Consider the following 15,619-nt stretch of genomic DNA (forward strand, 5'->3'; position numbering starts at 1 on the left):
ACCATCAGGGAAATGCAAATCAAAACTAGAATGAGCTATCACCTCACACCTGTCAAAATGACTAAAATCAACAACACCAGAAACAACAGGTGTTGGCAAGGATGTGGAGAGAGGAGAACCCTATTCACTGTTAGGAATGCAAACTGGTGCAGCCACTCTGGAAAACAGGCTAGAGTTTCCTCAAAAAGTTAAAAATAGAACTACCCTAGGATCCAGCAATCTCATGACTGGGTATTTGCCCAAAGAAAACAAAAACACCAATTCAAAGGGATACATGCACCTCTATATTTATAGCAGCATTATTTATAATACCCAAATAATGGAAGCAGCCCAAGTGTACATCAACTGATGAAGGGATAAAAAAGATGTGTGTGTGTGTGTGTGTGTTGTGGAATATTACTCAGCCATAAAAAAAGAATAAAATCTTGCCATTTGTGGGCGCCTGGGTGGCTCAGTTGGTTAAGCGACTGCCTTCGGCTCAGGTCATGATCCTGGAGTTCCTGGATTGAGTCCCGCATCAGGCTCCCTGCTCGTCAGGGAGTCTGCTTCTCCCTCCGACCCTCCCCCCTTTCATGCTCTCTCTCTCTCAGTCTCTCTCTCTCAAATAAATAAATAAAATCTTTAAAAAAAAATCTTGCCATTTGCAAAAATGGGGATGGAGCTAGAGAGTATAATGCTAAGCAAAGTAAGTCCATCAGAGAAAGACAAATACCATATGAATGGGTATTCCCACATTTCACTTGAATGTGGAATTTAAGAAACAAAACAAGCGAAGGGGGAAAAGAGAGGGAGAGAGACACAAACCAAAAAAACAGATTCTTAATTCTATTTTTTTAAAGGTTTTATTTATTTATTTGACAGAGAGCACAAGCAGGGGGAGTGGCAGGCATTGGGAGAGAGAGAAGCAGACTCCCCGCTGAGCAAGGATCCCGATGGAGGACTCAATCCCAGGACCCTAGGATCATGACCTGAGCTGAAAGCAGATGCTTAACAGACTGAGCCACCCAGGTGCCCCCAGACTCTTAATTCTAGAGAACAAATTGATGGTTACCAGAGGGGAGGTGGGGGGGTGAAATAGGTGATGGGGGGATTAAGGAGCGCACTTGTTGTGATGAGCACCCGATGATGTATGGAATTGTTGAATCACTGTATTATACACCTGAGACTAAGATTACACTATATGTTAACTAACTAGAATTACAATAAAAACTTTTTAAAAAGTTTATGAAAAACAAGAAAGAGTAGGAAACTACTGTTGATCAAAGAAGACTAAGGAAACATGATGACTAAACACAATGTGATCTCCGGGACTGGATCATGGAACAGAAAAGACATTAATGGAAAAACTGGGGAAATCTGAATAAAGTCTGTAGTTTAATTAATAGTAGTGTCTCAGTGTTAATCTCTTGACTTTGAGAAATGTACCATGGTTATATAAGATATCAATGTTAGAGGAAGCCAAGTGAAGTTTGTAAGGAACTCTTTGTACTATTTTTGTAACTTGTCTGTAAATCTAAAATTATTCCTAAATAAAAAGTTTTTTTAAAAAAAGGCATTGTGTCTTCCTCCTTGCTTTCTTTCTTAGACCATGTGCATGCTGCCATGTCATGAGGATACTCAAACAGCCCTATGGGGAGGGCTACCTATGTGGTAAGCGACGAAGGTGTCCAGCCAACAGCCATGTGAGCGAACCATCCTGGAAGAGAATCCTCCAGCCCCAGTCAAGGTTTCAGGCAACTGCAGTCCTGTCTGACATTTGGACTGCAACATCAAGAAAGACCCTGAGCCAGAATGACCCAGCTAAGCCACTTCTGAATTCTGAGGGTCACCTCAGAAACTGTGAAGCAATAATTTATTGCTGTTTTAGGCCTCTGAGTTTTAGAGTAAACTATCTAAAATAGCCTCCTTCTAGTCACACTCAACCCCCCTTTCTAGCCTCAATTTTCTTCATAGCACTTATCAGGTGACACCACATGATATGTTTGTTTATTTAACTTCTGTCTCCACCCTAGAATGTGAGCTGCATGCAAGGAGAAACTTTGTTTAGTGTATGTCCCTTGCACCTAGAACTGTGCCTGACACACAGTAAATGTTTGATAAGGGATAGTTGTAATTATTATTTTTTGATAACAGGGGGGTAGGTAAAAATCCCTTCTCTATCCTCACCCAGAAAAAAACAAAACAAAACAAAACCCAGCCCCTGGAGGATGGGGGCCAAAGTGGTTGACGCTGAGGCAATGTAGAACTAGGAAATGCAAGCAGAGATGAGTCAGAAACTCTGAAATCTGACTGAGTTCTTCATCCACTAAGCGACTTCACACAAGTTTCTTCCTCCCTCTGGGTCTTTGTTTCCCCACATATAAAATTCAAAAGACTGGGATGACCTGCAAGATCACCAAGGTTTCTCTCAGCTCTAACAGTCAATGATTCTAAAGGTGCCCTGGGAGGAGGCATAGGAGCTCAATTCTGGAGATGGAGGAAAGGAGAAGAAGTGAAGAATATGTTTTATCCTCACAGGGACCAGGCAGAATCTGCTTACCTTCATGCTGTGCTCACCTCCCGGAAACCCTTTCCCATTTGATAATCTATTCCTTTGCCAAGGTCCAGTTCTCTGCCTCTGCAAAGCCCACAGGCTCCCCATAGTCCTTAGCACAAGTCTTCATAACACATTTCTCACACTGAATTATAACTGGACCTTTGTATCCTGGGGTCTTAGCTCCTAAAAGGAGTCAGTCAGTCCCAGGTCAACACTCTCAGGCTTGCAATTCCCTCTTAGGGAATTTAGATCCTAAAGGAAGGAAGAAGAGAGAAAACACGGGAGGAGGTGGAAAACCAGGCATATCCTGGGACTCCCTTAAACCTCTGCCCTTTCTCTCTTCTCCTCCAGTCTTGGCCTCACCACCAAGAGAAGCATGCACATCGGCTTGCCTGCCTCTCTGTCTCACCTAAGTACTGGGTCAAATACCATTTATTTGAGCCATAATAACTTTCCCCTGCTCCTCCCTCCCTTAGTCCTCCACCCCTTCCCCACAATATACACATCCTGGGTCCCTTCCCAACATCTGTTCCAGGTAGCTCACGCTTCCTAATTTTTGGTATGAAGACAGGGTTGAGGGGTATTTTTTTTCTCCACAACAGCTCATGGAAAGGCTTGATGAGCTTGCTCTGTTCTGAGAATCACAGGTGGTAGGATCCTGTTCAGTCTATAAAGTGAGTTTGGGAGCCACGGGAGATGAGGCAGGACAGGTAGGCAGGAATCAGCCCTGGTGGAGGATTTTGTCCCACAGGCCATGGAAGCCATTGAAGAATTCTGCACAGATTGGAACTCACTCCCCTTTCACTCAGCCCTCCTTACTTACATCCCTTCCTATTTCTCTCTGCCCCCCCACCCCACTCCATTTGTCTCATACCAGAATCTTAATAACACCAAAGATTTATTGAGAACCTTCACTGTGTTAGTTTTCTGTTCATATTACCTCATTTCCACCTTTCAGCACTGATGAGGTAGGTGTTATTGCCCCCACTTCAGGTAAGGAAAATGACTCCAGTGAGTGACTTGCCCTGTTGGAAACTAAGGAAGAAGCAGAGCCCAATTTCTTAATCATACCAATTGGTCCCTGCTCTCTACCTTTTTGCAAATTTCTTCTTTGGGGGAAACGTCTTCTTTGGGGGAGATGCCTGTAAGGAGGTCTTTGAGGTCAGGAGGTAGAACTGGGGAGAGCGAGTATAGAACCAGACTATTCTGGAACTGGGATTTCCAGGTTCTGATGGGACCTCTCTCACCCAGCCTTGCTCCTCTCTCTGCTTGGCAGGAAGTGTCTCCCATTCTCCCCATGCCCTGTCCTGATCCACTTGCTTACTCCAGTTCCTACATCCTCCTTCACCTCCTTATATACGGTTTGTCCTTGTCTTTCAGGTTCTAGGTGATACATTTGTTCTGAAAATGTCTGGATGGAGTGGGACACTCTGGAAGCTCTGCAGATAATTTGAGTGTCTAGAGAGAAAGGCTCTACCTACTCACCCTGTGCTCTCCAACTCTAACAAAAAGGATCTGGCCTGACCCTGGGCTTCTAAGGCTCTTCAGCAAAGGTTAGCTCCTCTCTACCTCATCTCCCACACCTACCCCTGTGCCCTCTCACAGGCTACAAATATATAACCATGTGCTGCCTCAAACATGCCAAATTCCTGAAATCTTTGTATGTGCATTTTCTTTCTCTGGAATGCCAGCATCCTTCCTATCCCAAGTTTTTCCTCAGGCTTGGCTCAAACATGATCTCCAGCCCCAGGGATGTCATCATCACTCAGGCTCTCATCTCTTGTCTGGACTGTTCCCTCACTGGCCTTTAGGATGCTTCTCTGGCCCTACGCCATCCAGTGCCCACACTGTACCCAGAGTAACCTCTCTAAAATCCAAACTTGATCTTATCACTTCCCTTCTTAAAACTTTCAAATGGTTTCCCATGCCCTGAAGGTAAACTCATAACTCAACCTGGTTTGCGTGCTTCTTCTACCCTGCTCCCACCCACTTCTCTTGCTTCATGTCTTCCGGCCCTGCCCACCACCCTACTGGTACTCAAGCCAGATTTCCTGACACTTTCACTCAGTTCCTTGAAAACTGCCTGTTCTCTCTTGACTAGGTAATGTTCCCTTGGCTGGAACTCTCTTCCCTCCTTCTCCACCAGCTGACTTCTACTAACTTTTGAGGCAGATCTCAGCTTGGACTCACTTCACTACAGAGCCTTCCAGAACCCCCCTGATGAAGCGAGATGCCTCTGCTTTCTGCCCCCACTGCCCATGATTTCCCCTAGGACAGCATCTATCCTGTCTGTTACTACCTATCTATTAGCTCATATGTTTCCCACACCCACCTAGGAGCCTACCTTCTTCCCAGATATAACCCAGAGTCTAGTACTGGTAGGCTCTCCATGAAAAACTGTTGAATTGGTGAGTGAACAAAGCCTTCCCTGTCTTCACAATGTGGACTTAGGCACCCACTGTAATTTCTACCATTGCCACCTCATGGTTACTATTCTGGATTATGGGTGATTGCTTCCCTGCATGTTCCTTTCTGCTGTTGGATGAGGATGGCACCTTGAATGTACTCCAGTGCCTAATACAGAGGTCAGCATTCACCTTCCATCCATCTTCTTTTATTTGTTAATTCTCATTATTTTTAACACATTTTTGTTGAATAGCTACTATATAATAGATACTTTGGATGCAGCAATGAACAAGGTAGCTGCCCTCAAGCTCACATTCTATTGGCATATATGGGTGCCTAGTGAACAGGAGGTTCAGTGGACCTCAGTCCTACTGGGAAGCCCCTGAGGGCTTTCCTGTCTACAAACTACAGCCTCTGTGGAAAGAGAACATATTCTCTTGGTGACCTCTAGACCTCCCTTTGTCTAGGTGTCCATGGGACTAGCCATCCAGCAGTGGTGGGAAATGGGAGGGAGGGAGGAGAGTGGACATAGTGTTGCAGCCCAGTGCCTACATCCAGCAAGTCTGGCAACTGGCTTTTTTCTTACCCTGGAACCTAGAAAGAAAGAGATCGACAGGGGGAAAGACATAAATGGATAGGGATAACAGAGGAGAAAGGAAGGAGAGGAAAAGTGAACACAGAGTAGGAAGAAGAGGAGTCAGAAACACACAGACAGAGAAGGAGATGAAGGCGGACCAAAGGACTGCAGGACTGAGCCCTGCCCCTCTCATTTGGGTGACTGAGGGGAGTGCTGGAAAGGACTCCGTTTTGACCTCTTGGGATTCCCTAGATGATCCCTCAAATTATCTCTGGCCCCATCTGGCCCAGGAGGCTTCTGCCAGGGACCCGCCAGCCCCCAAGCCAGGATATACTCCATGTGACCCTCATGAGTAGGGACAGGCAGTGATGGAAAAACGCAGTTGGTCTGGGAACAGCAGTCCCTGATTTTCATCTTTTTCAGAAAAGATCATAGAAAAGACCCTGTGTTCACCATCTGTTTCCTCACTGGGGGCTCCAGGCTCTGCTCTCTGAGATACCAGCCTAACACTATGCCAATCTGCAGGCACAGCACAAACTCCTCTGAGCTGGGAGCTGGGGAAGCAGCCCCCACCCCCAGGAGCCCCCAGATGCCAAGCACGAGCCTGAGTTGCTAATCATGCCCTGCTCTTGCCAGCAGCTTCAGCCGCTCGCTCCTGAGGCTGTGATGCCATCTGCTGCTCAATTCAGGAAACTGGCCGACTCTGGCTGCACAACCAAGGCCAATCAGGGCAGGAGTTGGGAAGGGGGCCTACCTGGGGCTCAGAAGAGCCATGTCCTTATCTGTGGACAGACCCAGTACTGGGCGTCAGGGACAGAGCAACTGCTCTGTTCCCTGTCGTCATTCTCCTTAGACAAGGCAGGATGCCTCTCTTTTATAGGAAGGTACCTCAGGGTTCTGGAGGGACGGGTAGGTTGGCTCTGCCCTTCATCAAAGTCCAGTGTTGTCTCCAGATTAAATTGTCCAGAGAGGTCCCAGCCTGCCTTTGAAGTTCCACAGCTCTCCTCAAACCTTTTTTTTCTTTGCAGGTTTAAGTAAGATTATTCCCAGTTATATTAATTGGGTGAATGAAATAATGAGGCCAGGCCTAGAGAAAGTGGGGCTTTGAAGAAATATGCATGCGCATGCTGAATTGAAATAAGACCTTCAGACTCTCAGCGGGTTTCTGACTTTCCTGCTGTGTTGTCCCTTTTCAGGCCTCAACCCAGGTAGGGTTATGAGCTCCAGTGTAGGGGCCACACCAATGCCAGGCACCTATTTTTGATATTTGTTCAACTAAGGGTTAGCTTGAGGAAAATTCATGCAAACCAGCTGAGGAGGTCAACCTCTGAGGTGATTCCGCAATGATCCCCATCTCCTGAAAGTCACCCACTTATAGTCCCCCTCCTACAAAGTACAAGGGTTAATCTGTGTGGCCAATGGAATATGACAGAAGTAATGGTGTGTAACTTCCAAGATTAGATTATAAAAGACTCTGTGGCTTCCTTCTTCATGTCCCTCTCTCCCTCCCTCTGTCTCTCTGCCTCTCTCCCTCATCACTTACTCTGAAGGAAGCCAGTGGCCATGTTGCGAGCAGCCCTATGGAGAGGCTCCTGTGGTAAGAAACTAAGGTCTTCTGTCAATAGCCACATGAGTGAGACTCAAGCAGATCCCCTTGGGAAACCTTCAGATGACTCTAGCCCTGGCAGGCAGCCTGACTGTAAACTCATGAGTGACCCTGAGCCAGCTCAGCTGAATTACTCCCATTTCCTTACCCGAAACTGAGATAAATGTTCAAAGTTTGGGGTAATTTGTTATGCAGCAACATAATAAATCTGTCATATGGTATTATTATTATAATATCATGGCATATCATCTGCATTATATCACTTCATTTCCTTATAAGATCTAATATGTGGACCCTACCCCCTTTTTAACTCATCTCCTTCTACCCCACCCTCTTCCCAGCTCAGCCTCACCCAAGGCTCACTCCTGCTTCACTCTGGCCCATTGAATTTGCTTTTCTCTCTCCTGGAGCCCCTTCCCAGCTACCCCTAAATCTCTGCACAGTCAGTCACTCCCTTATCTCCTTGAGGTCTGTAGTCACATGTAGACTTTTCAATGTAGCTTTCCTTGATCCTATGCACACCTGAACTGCAGCTCCTACACGTACCTATTCTTTTCCCTATTTTTATCCTTAGCCCTTATGATTATATAACATATAAAATAAAATATATTTTATAATTTATCTTATAATTTTTTAAAAGATTTTATTTGAGAAAGAGAGCATGGGAGAGAGAGAGAGAGCACAAGTAGGGGGAGTGGCAGAGGGAGAGGGAGAAGCAGAGTCCCTGCCGAGCAGGGAGCTCCATATGGGGCGCAACTCCAGGACCTGAGATCATGACCTGAGCTGAAGGCAGACACTTAACTGACTGAGCCACCCAGGTGCCCTATCTTATAATTTCTATCTCTCCCCTTGAATGTAAATTCCATGAAGGCAATAATTTGTGTTTTTGTCTATTTTGGTCACTGCTCTAGCCCTAGCACCTGGACTAGTGATTAGTGATGCACATAACAGATGTGTGATACATATTCAGTTGAATGGGGGAAATTGTTATAATTCATCAATTACAGCATGTATATCTCCTAGATGCCATCTCATATGTCACATGCCAAGTTATGATGTCACATGTATATTATATTTAAACGCAGTGTAAGACAGTGCAGAGAGCCTAGAGCCATAATTAACAAGACCTAGCTTTGTTGCTTGCTGGCTAGCTACGTTACTATAAGAAAGGCATGTATTACTCTCTGAGCCTCAGTTTTACTCATTTGTAAAGTGAGATTATTATAACCTCCTGTCCTACCTATAGTGTAGGTATAGAAATCAATAAATGAATGTTACAAAATTTTTTTAAAATCTAACATATGTTTCTGAAATGTTTTCCAAAGGCCATGTCATGTGTCTCAGGATATAGTCTTTGGGGTTGGGGGAAATAAAAAGAGATCTGGGAAATTTGGGTTCCAGTAATCCAATGACTCCTTTTGGACATTCACAACCATTAGCATATGAAAGGCTCTGAAAATCCGCAGGAAAGATCTTTTCCTAAAGCACCTGACTAAACTTGGTCTTGATCTCTACAAATACACACAGAGTAGCGCCTGTGTTGTCAGGATGGTATTGCTACTTTAGATCAAGAAGGAATTCTAAAGTTCCTGAAACAGAAATCCGAGTGGGGCGGGCAATGAGATCCAACAGCTGAAACGGAGATCGGCAGGAGGGAGGAGGAGGAGAAAAAGAAAAAGGAGGAGGGAAGAGAGAGGGGGGAGGGAAAGGGAGAACAAGGAAAAGGAAGAAGAAAGAAAAATGGTGGTGAAGGGAGAAAAGGACAACTAAACTCATCCCCGTCGAAAAGAACTCTGCAGAACAAAGGCAACCTGAAATTTCCCAGGGCTGGAGGGTGGGGGAGGAATCCAAGAATCCTGGTGCTGCCCACGGAGCCCAGCTTACTCCTTTGAGCGTTGCCTCTGCCAATTTCCGCAGTTGGAGCTCAGGCTTCCTTTTCAGCTTCAGGAAACCTCTGACTGAAGAGGTTTCTCCTTTATCAGGAAGGAATCAGGTAAACCAAATCAGCAGCTTCTGATAGTGTACTTATTAAGTGCCTGAAATGGCAGCTGCCATTTTTCCTTTCCTCGGGAGCAATAGCCTTCCCAGCAGCGTTCACCTTCCCCAGCACGCCTGGCTTGGAAAAGGGAGAGGAGCTGCAGTTCCTCCCTTGAAGACTCCCTAAGCTAAGCGGGAGAGGAAGAGGTCGGCAGGTTTATTCTTGACCTCCAGGTAGGCCTGCCCCAGCCCAGTCCACACACTAACCGGAAAGGATGTAGGTCTCTCAGGCATCCACTCACACTTCCAGCCCTCATGGCTAGGAAGTCCTTTGTTACATCTCATTTCAGTCTTTTCCCTATAACTTCATTTTTTACTACCTTTCCTTTACCAAAGAAGAAGGGAGGGATTTGACTGTCCTAAGTTGCATGTATAGAGCAATTTATACTAATCAATATGGTTATAACCCATCTCTCTGGGCATATGATTGGTGAATATTATTTGAGGAACCCCACTTCCCACCAGCTGGGAGACTGGGCTTTTTTTTTTTTTTTTTCTTTTTTCCGAGTATATGATTCAAAGTGGGGTAGGGAGGTCATGAGAAAGAAAGTAACATAGGTTGAGCACCTGCCTGGTCCCTTATATAAGACATCTCATTCCATCTTCACAACAACCTAAAATGTAGAGATTATAATTCCCATTTTATAGGTGAAGGTACTGATGTCCAGAGGTCACTTAAAGTCAAATAGCTGACATGTAAGGTGGTGGTGTTAGAATCTCACCAACATATGACTCCCAAATCCATGTTCTCTCTACCCAGGGGGCTTGACTGTATCACACAGAAACCTGGATCTTTGTTTTTTTTCCATTCCTTGTGATATATTAGATTTATTCCCTAACCCCACAAACATGCTGGGATTCTGGCGATTTTTACATGCCCATTTACCGGGGGGTACACTTAACATCATAAAAGTGCAAATAACTCCCTCAAGTCTTTGCTGTGACCAAATTTGAACTCACTCCACCTGATGTCCACCTGCCTCATCAGACTGTAATCATAATGGTAAGGACCATGTTTGTCTTATTCATCACTCCATCTCTCCTAGTGCCTACCAGAGGGCCTGCCATGTGGTAGATACTCAATATGTGTTGACTGAATGTATGATGAGGACAGAAGGAGAAGACTCTGTAAAACAAGATAAGAGAATCCGAGAAAAAGACTTAAAAGGCCAACATTTAATTTAAAGAAGGAGAAGAGAGGTAGCTAGGAAGAGACTGAGAGACAGCAAGATAAGAAAACTCAGCACAAACAAGCAAGATAAAAATAGCCTCTTGCCACTGTCCTTTTAAAATTACTTGCTATATTTGAGCCTAAGTGACAAGTGAAATCTCCTCTGTAATTTCCCATGTGTTCAGCTTAATGAATTTCTGGCAAATGGTTTCAGCATTGGAGGGCCAATTTGGACATTGTGGGGGTGGAGTTGGTGAGAAAATGAAGGGTATGGAAATAGACTAATTGAGTCTAGAAACCAAATGACGAGGTGATTGGAGGCATGTGAGGAGGCAGCCAACTCTTGGAACTTGCTCAACATCAAGAAGGACTGGGAATTGGTCTTGCTCTAGCTGATGTCATTATGATGTTTCCCTACATGCTATAGAAGAAGTCCAGAATCCCAAAATGCCTTGCAACGATTCTTTCTGTCACACTGTCTATCTCCTAAAGAGTTCTTTATATAAACAGCATTATATTAATGATTTAACTTCTGCCACTGGAATGAATAAAGAGACTCTGTCTCTTTCAGGTCCATAAGTCTTACACACAGTAGGTATACCATAAATGTTAACCAAATCATTATGAGGGAGGGAAGTTAGGTAGTGCAAGGATGGGAATGCACAGTCTACTCCTTTGCTTCTGTTCATGCTGCCCACTCAAATGCATTAACTTCTCTGTATAGTGAGAAAGGAGCTCCGAGGGGCCATAGGACCCAGAATAAAAAGTCCTTTTTAAACCTTAAAATTGGCAACGACCATGCAGACCACAATTTTAATCAGAACTGCATATCTTTCAGGTCGCCTAATATGTTTTTCATTCTTGTTTTAATAGCTTTTTTGGCATGGAAGTCACATACTATACAATTCACCCATTTAAAGTATAAAATTCAGTGGTTTTTATTATATTCACAGATATGTACAACCATCACAATTTTAGAATATTTCATCATCACCTCAAAAAGAAACCTAGAACCTTGATCTTTCACTCCTTTCCCCTTCAGGCCTGAGCAGCCCTTAATCTATTTTCTGTCTCTACAGATTTTCCTATTCTGGACTTCTGTATGAATGGAATCAAACAATATATGGTCTGGCTTCTTTAACTTAATGTAACATTTTCAAGGTTCATTCACGTTGTAGCATTCATTCCTTTTATGACCAAGTAATATTCCACTGTATGGATATCCCACATTTTATTTATCCATTTGTCAGTTAATGGACATTTGGGCTATTTCAACCTTTTATCTCTTATGAATAATGCTGCTACGAAAATCTGTGTACAAGTTTTTGTGTGGATATATATTTTCATTTTCTGGGGTATATACCTAGGAGTGGAATTGCTGAATCATAAAGTAACTCTGTGGTTAATCATTTGTAGAACTGCCAGACTGTTTTTCAAAGCAGTTGCACCATTTTACATTCCCACCAGAAGCGTATGAGGAGTCCAATTTCTGTATATCCTTGCCAATTCAACTATGCTTTTGAGAAATAACAAGGACAACTACAGGGCCCCACTCTACTCTGGATAGCTATTACAGAGAAGCAGCAGGAGGAGTAGAGTACAGGGATGAAGGAGGGATCCCTCTTCAACTCTAAGCTCTTAGGATCATCCAGAGGGAATGCTGCCATCTCTAGTACTCTCCCTGACTCCCCCAGCTAGGTTAGCTGTCCTCTGACATCTGTCCAGGGATACCTAGACTATTTGTCATTTCCCCCCCACTAAATTGTAAGCTTTAGGTAAGCAGAGATCTCTATTGCTCTGACTTTATCTGAAGCACCTGCACAGGGTCTGGCAAATGGTAGATGTTCAGTAAATGCTGGTTTACTGACTGACTGAATATATGATTGAACATTTCTCTACTGGTGGTTCCTGTCCAGGGAGGAGAGGAAAGGGATCAATCTCAAGGGCAAAAGGCTTCAAGAAGGGAAGCAAGGAGAGTATAGACAGAGGAGAGAGGGAAAGGCACGCAAGAAGTTTGGGGACCTAGTGTCCCTTAGGGCTAGATCCAATTATGAGGTCAAACTCAAAGCTAATGAACCTACCCTAATCCTTTGTCTCTCATCTGGCTGCATTTTTTTTTTTCCTAGAAATTTTCCCTTTTCTTTTTTTGTTATTATTCCTAACAATTTTGTCTTTGCAAGAATAAGAAACATTAAATAAAAATGTGGAAGGAAAAAAAAAAGAATAACACAGAAACACAGTAGAAAAGTAGTTGCTATGACAGGTAAAAGACCATGTCAATCAACTCACCAAAATGAATTCAGAATTTAAAAGGTTAGAGGCTAAGAAGGTTGACTATGAAGAAATTTTTAACTAGGAAATGCAGAAATCATAATCTAGGTTTTCCTCCGTAGGACACTGAATGCCCTATACCTAAAAAAGTTTACATTTTCAATGACATGACAACATGGCCCACCACTCAGCCTTACTCATAATGGTTGGCCTTCTTTCCACACAAATCCTGCCTCCTACCTGACTAATCTATGAATCCAGTAGTCACCAGGTCATTGGTCCTTCTCTCCCCAAAGGCCCTGTATTTCTCTAGCCTCAATTACTTCCTGTCTCTTCCCTGAAAGCACACATGCACATATTCACACAAACCTCACCTTTCCTTTTCCTGAATCCTCAGGATAGCTCTCCTTCTCCATTTTGTGTGTTTAGAAGAAAAGAAAGCAAAATATGTGAGATGTCAATGCAATTTCGCCTTTAGCAGAGCTCCACGGGACAATTACCCACCCAATCTGCAGGGGTTTATAGCTCTCATAACCCTCTTTTATGAACACACTGTGACAGCCGGATGCAGGCATTGATTATGGCAGCAGTCTTCATCCACATTCCTATTTAACTGCAAAGCAGAGCTCCTGCCTACTAGCTCAGCACTGCTCATGTGACTTTTTTAATTACTGCATTTATGTAAGCCTTTTTCCAACCACAGCCTGTGTCCGACTCCATCAAAACTGGAGGAATTGTGCTTACTACTTGTCTCTCTCTCGCCTTAGAGCCTAGTGCCTGTCTCTAGCCGGAATCAATTTTGCACTCTGGCCTTTCTCAGCAGAGGTCTGTGAGGAATGCGGTGCGCAGGAAACACATTTCCTCTCATTATGACAGCTGAGGGAAGATAATAAAACATGTTGGCAAATGCCAAGGGCAGTGGCTGATTCCTAGGGGCTTGCCTGGCAAAGGTGCCAGGTGCTATAGATGAGCAGACAGGATAGGCTGCCGTGGGGGCTAGGAGAGAGGGGCTCCAGCTTTACCAACTATTCAGCAGGACAGAATTGTACTGACTCTAGCTAATGGGAGAAGTTTTAGTGTTCATAAGAAATGCTGATAACCTGGTGGGCAATCTGTCTAAACTCAAGATGTGCCTCCTTGGCTGACTGTGCCACGGTGCAAGGCAACTCTGGCAGAGAGAAAGCCAGTATTCTTTAGGTACTGCAACTCAACTAAGGATGCCACTGCAGGGCATCAGGGACGCTGACCCACAGGGTTAGGCTGTAGGAGTGCCAGGCAGAATCTACCCGAAAATCTTCTGGAGAGAACCCGAAAACTAAGGTGACCTGTGTGGGTGGGCGAGCCATCAGCCCAGGGACAACCCTACTGGAGAAAGCCTGAGAGATCTGAGCGGGAGGTGGAAAAAGCGTGGGCTGCACCAGCAGGAACCCAAAGAAGCCACTCGTGCGACAGGATCCGGCATCCGGCGGGCTCTCGGTGTGGGCAGGCAGGAAGCACGGCCCCCCTTAGGACACACCAAGTTCAGTCTTTAGCACCTCCAAACCCAACGCCCCCTCCCATCGGTAAGTAACAAACGGGATGGGGGTCAAATAAGTGTAGCCCTCGTGCAGATTCCTGCCCTTCCTATTGTGAGGTGCTAGCTTCTCTAAGGAGTAAGCTCACCTCTGCCACGGCTCCTGCATCTTTCTAACCCGGACTTTCCTGGGCGGGGCTTCCGGGCCCCGCCCACTAAGGGCCTGCTCCGTATCCGCCCCGGGGCGGGGCTCCCCTCGGTCTCGGGCTGTCCTTTTCCTTGCGGCCTCTGCTCCGGCGGGAGCGCCCCGGCGGAGCTCCCGACACGTGCGGGTGAGTTAAGGGCCAAGTGGGGAGAAGCTTGGGAGGTTTGCTAGTTCGGGGAGAGAGGCAGCTGTGGGGAGGCTTCTTCTGAGGCACGGGACGAATTTGGGGTTCGTTCCATCATGACCCCGGGTTTGGAGGGCATCTAGAAGAGTCGCTGCGAGAGTGTAGCCCTAGAGTCGCCCCCTGTTTTCTACCATCCCTCTTGTCCCTGGAGAGTCACCTAGATCTGGTCTGAGCGAGTCTCGTTTCCCAGGCGCCTGGCGCCGGGGCCAGGAGCTGGGGAAGATTTGTGATGAGCACGTGTCCGGGTGGAGCTCGGTCAGGTCTTTCAAGCCCCTGAAAGGGGCAGGCTTTCTTAAGATTTCGTTTTTAGACCTCAACAATGGGCCCCCCCTCTATTTTACTTTTTCTCTCAATTGTTTGGAGTTTGTTAAGAGTGAAATTAGAGCATGGCTGGAAAAAGGTATTGTCTTAGATACCCTAATCTTACGTAAATAAGGTAAATTACAATGGTGAATGGGTAGGAATATTTATTAACATTCTTGCAAACATTTTGGTTACTGCTTTCAACCAATAGTTGAGGTCGTTGGCAGGAATGGCAGCTTGTTTCCAGTTCCTTTCATACCATTATCACATCGGATTTCTCCGAAGTACTGCTTTATTGTTCTTCAAAAGGTCTCATAATCCACATCCTCTCCAATCTAGTTTTAACCAGCCTTTCCGATTTTCCCTGCCCATTGCTCTCCCAAGGTAATAACTTTCCCACTTCTATTCCCCCTATTCATCATCTCCTTGCCTGGAATGTAGCTCTTGATAACAGGAAGTGTTTATTGACCACATACTTTATACCAGATATTCTTGGGCTTAATTTGTATTATTTTTTGGTCTAACAACCAGCTCGTGTACAGAGTACTATTGATAACATTCTCATTTTACAAATGAGACTGAGAGGTATGGAGAGGTTACTTGTTCACTGTTACTTAGCTGTTAAGTGATAGAGCCAAGCGTCCTTCTACTTGTTGACTAGATCATTAATACGCCGCTGTTGAGGGGCCCCTGGCTGGCTCAGTCGCTCATCAAGAGCATGCAACTCTTGATCTCAGGGTTGTAAGTGCGAGCCCCATGTTGGGTGTAAATTACTTAAAATGTTAAAAAAAAAAAATGCTCCGGTTGAGT

The 15,619-nt window shown here is 45.0% G+C and overlaps 1 protein-coding gene across 7 annotated transcripts in view; it reads left to right on the plus strand.

The window, feature by feature from the left end:
* The first annotated feature begins 14,432 nt into the window (after positions 1-14,432).
* Positions 14,433-15,619, plus strand: part of MATR3 (matrin 3) — a 46,939-nt gene continuing 45,752 nt past the window's right edge. For 5 of the 7 annotated variants that reach the window (XM_064595975.1, XM_064595976.1, XM_064595972.1 and 2 more), the window contains exon 1: positions 14,433-14,449. The gene's annotated coding sequence lies outside the window, so the exon portion shown is untranslated. The remainder of the gene's footprint in view (positions 14,450-15,619) is intronic. The other 2 variants (XM_064595981.1, XM_064595982.1) reach the window with 1 other exon arrangement.

The sequence above is a fragment of the Mirounga angustirostris genome, unplaced genomic scaffold (assembly GCF_029215605.1).
Source record: "Mirounga angustirostris isolate CCGP_5_RB_7025 unplaced genomic scaffold, mMirAng1.0.hap1 SCAF_7, whole genome shotgun sequence".
NCBI classification, from domain to species: domain Eukaryota; kingdom Metazoa; phylum Chordata; class Mammalia; order Carnivora; family Phocidae; genus Mirounga; species Mirounga angustirostris.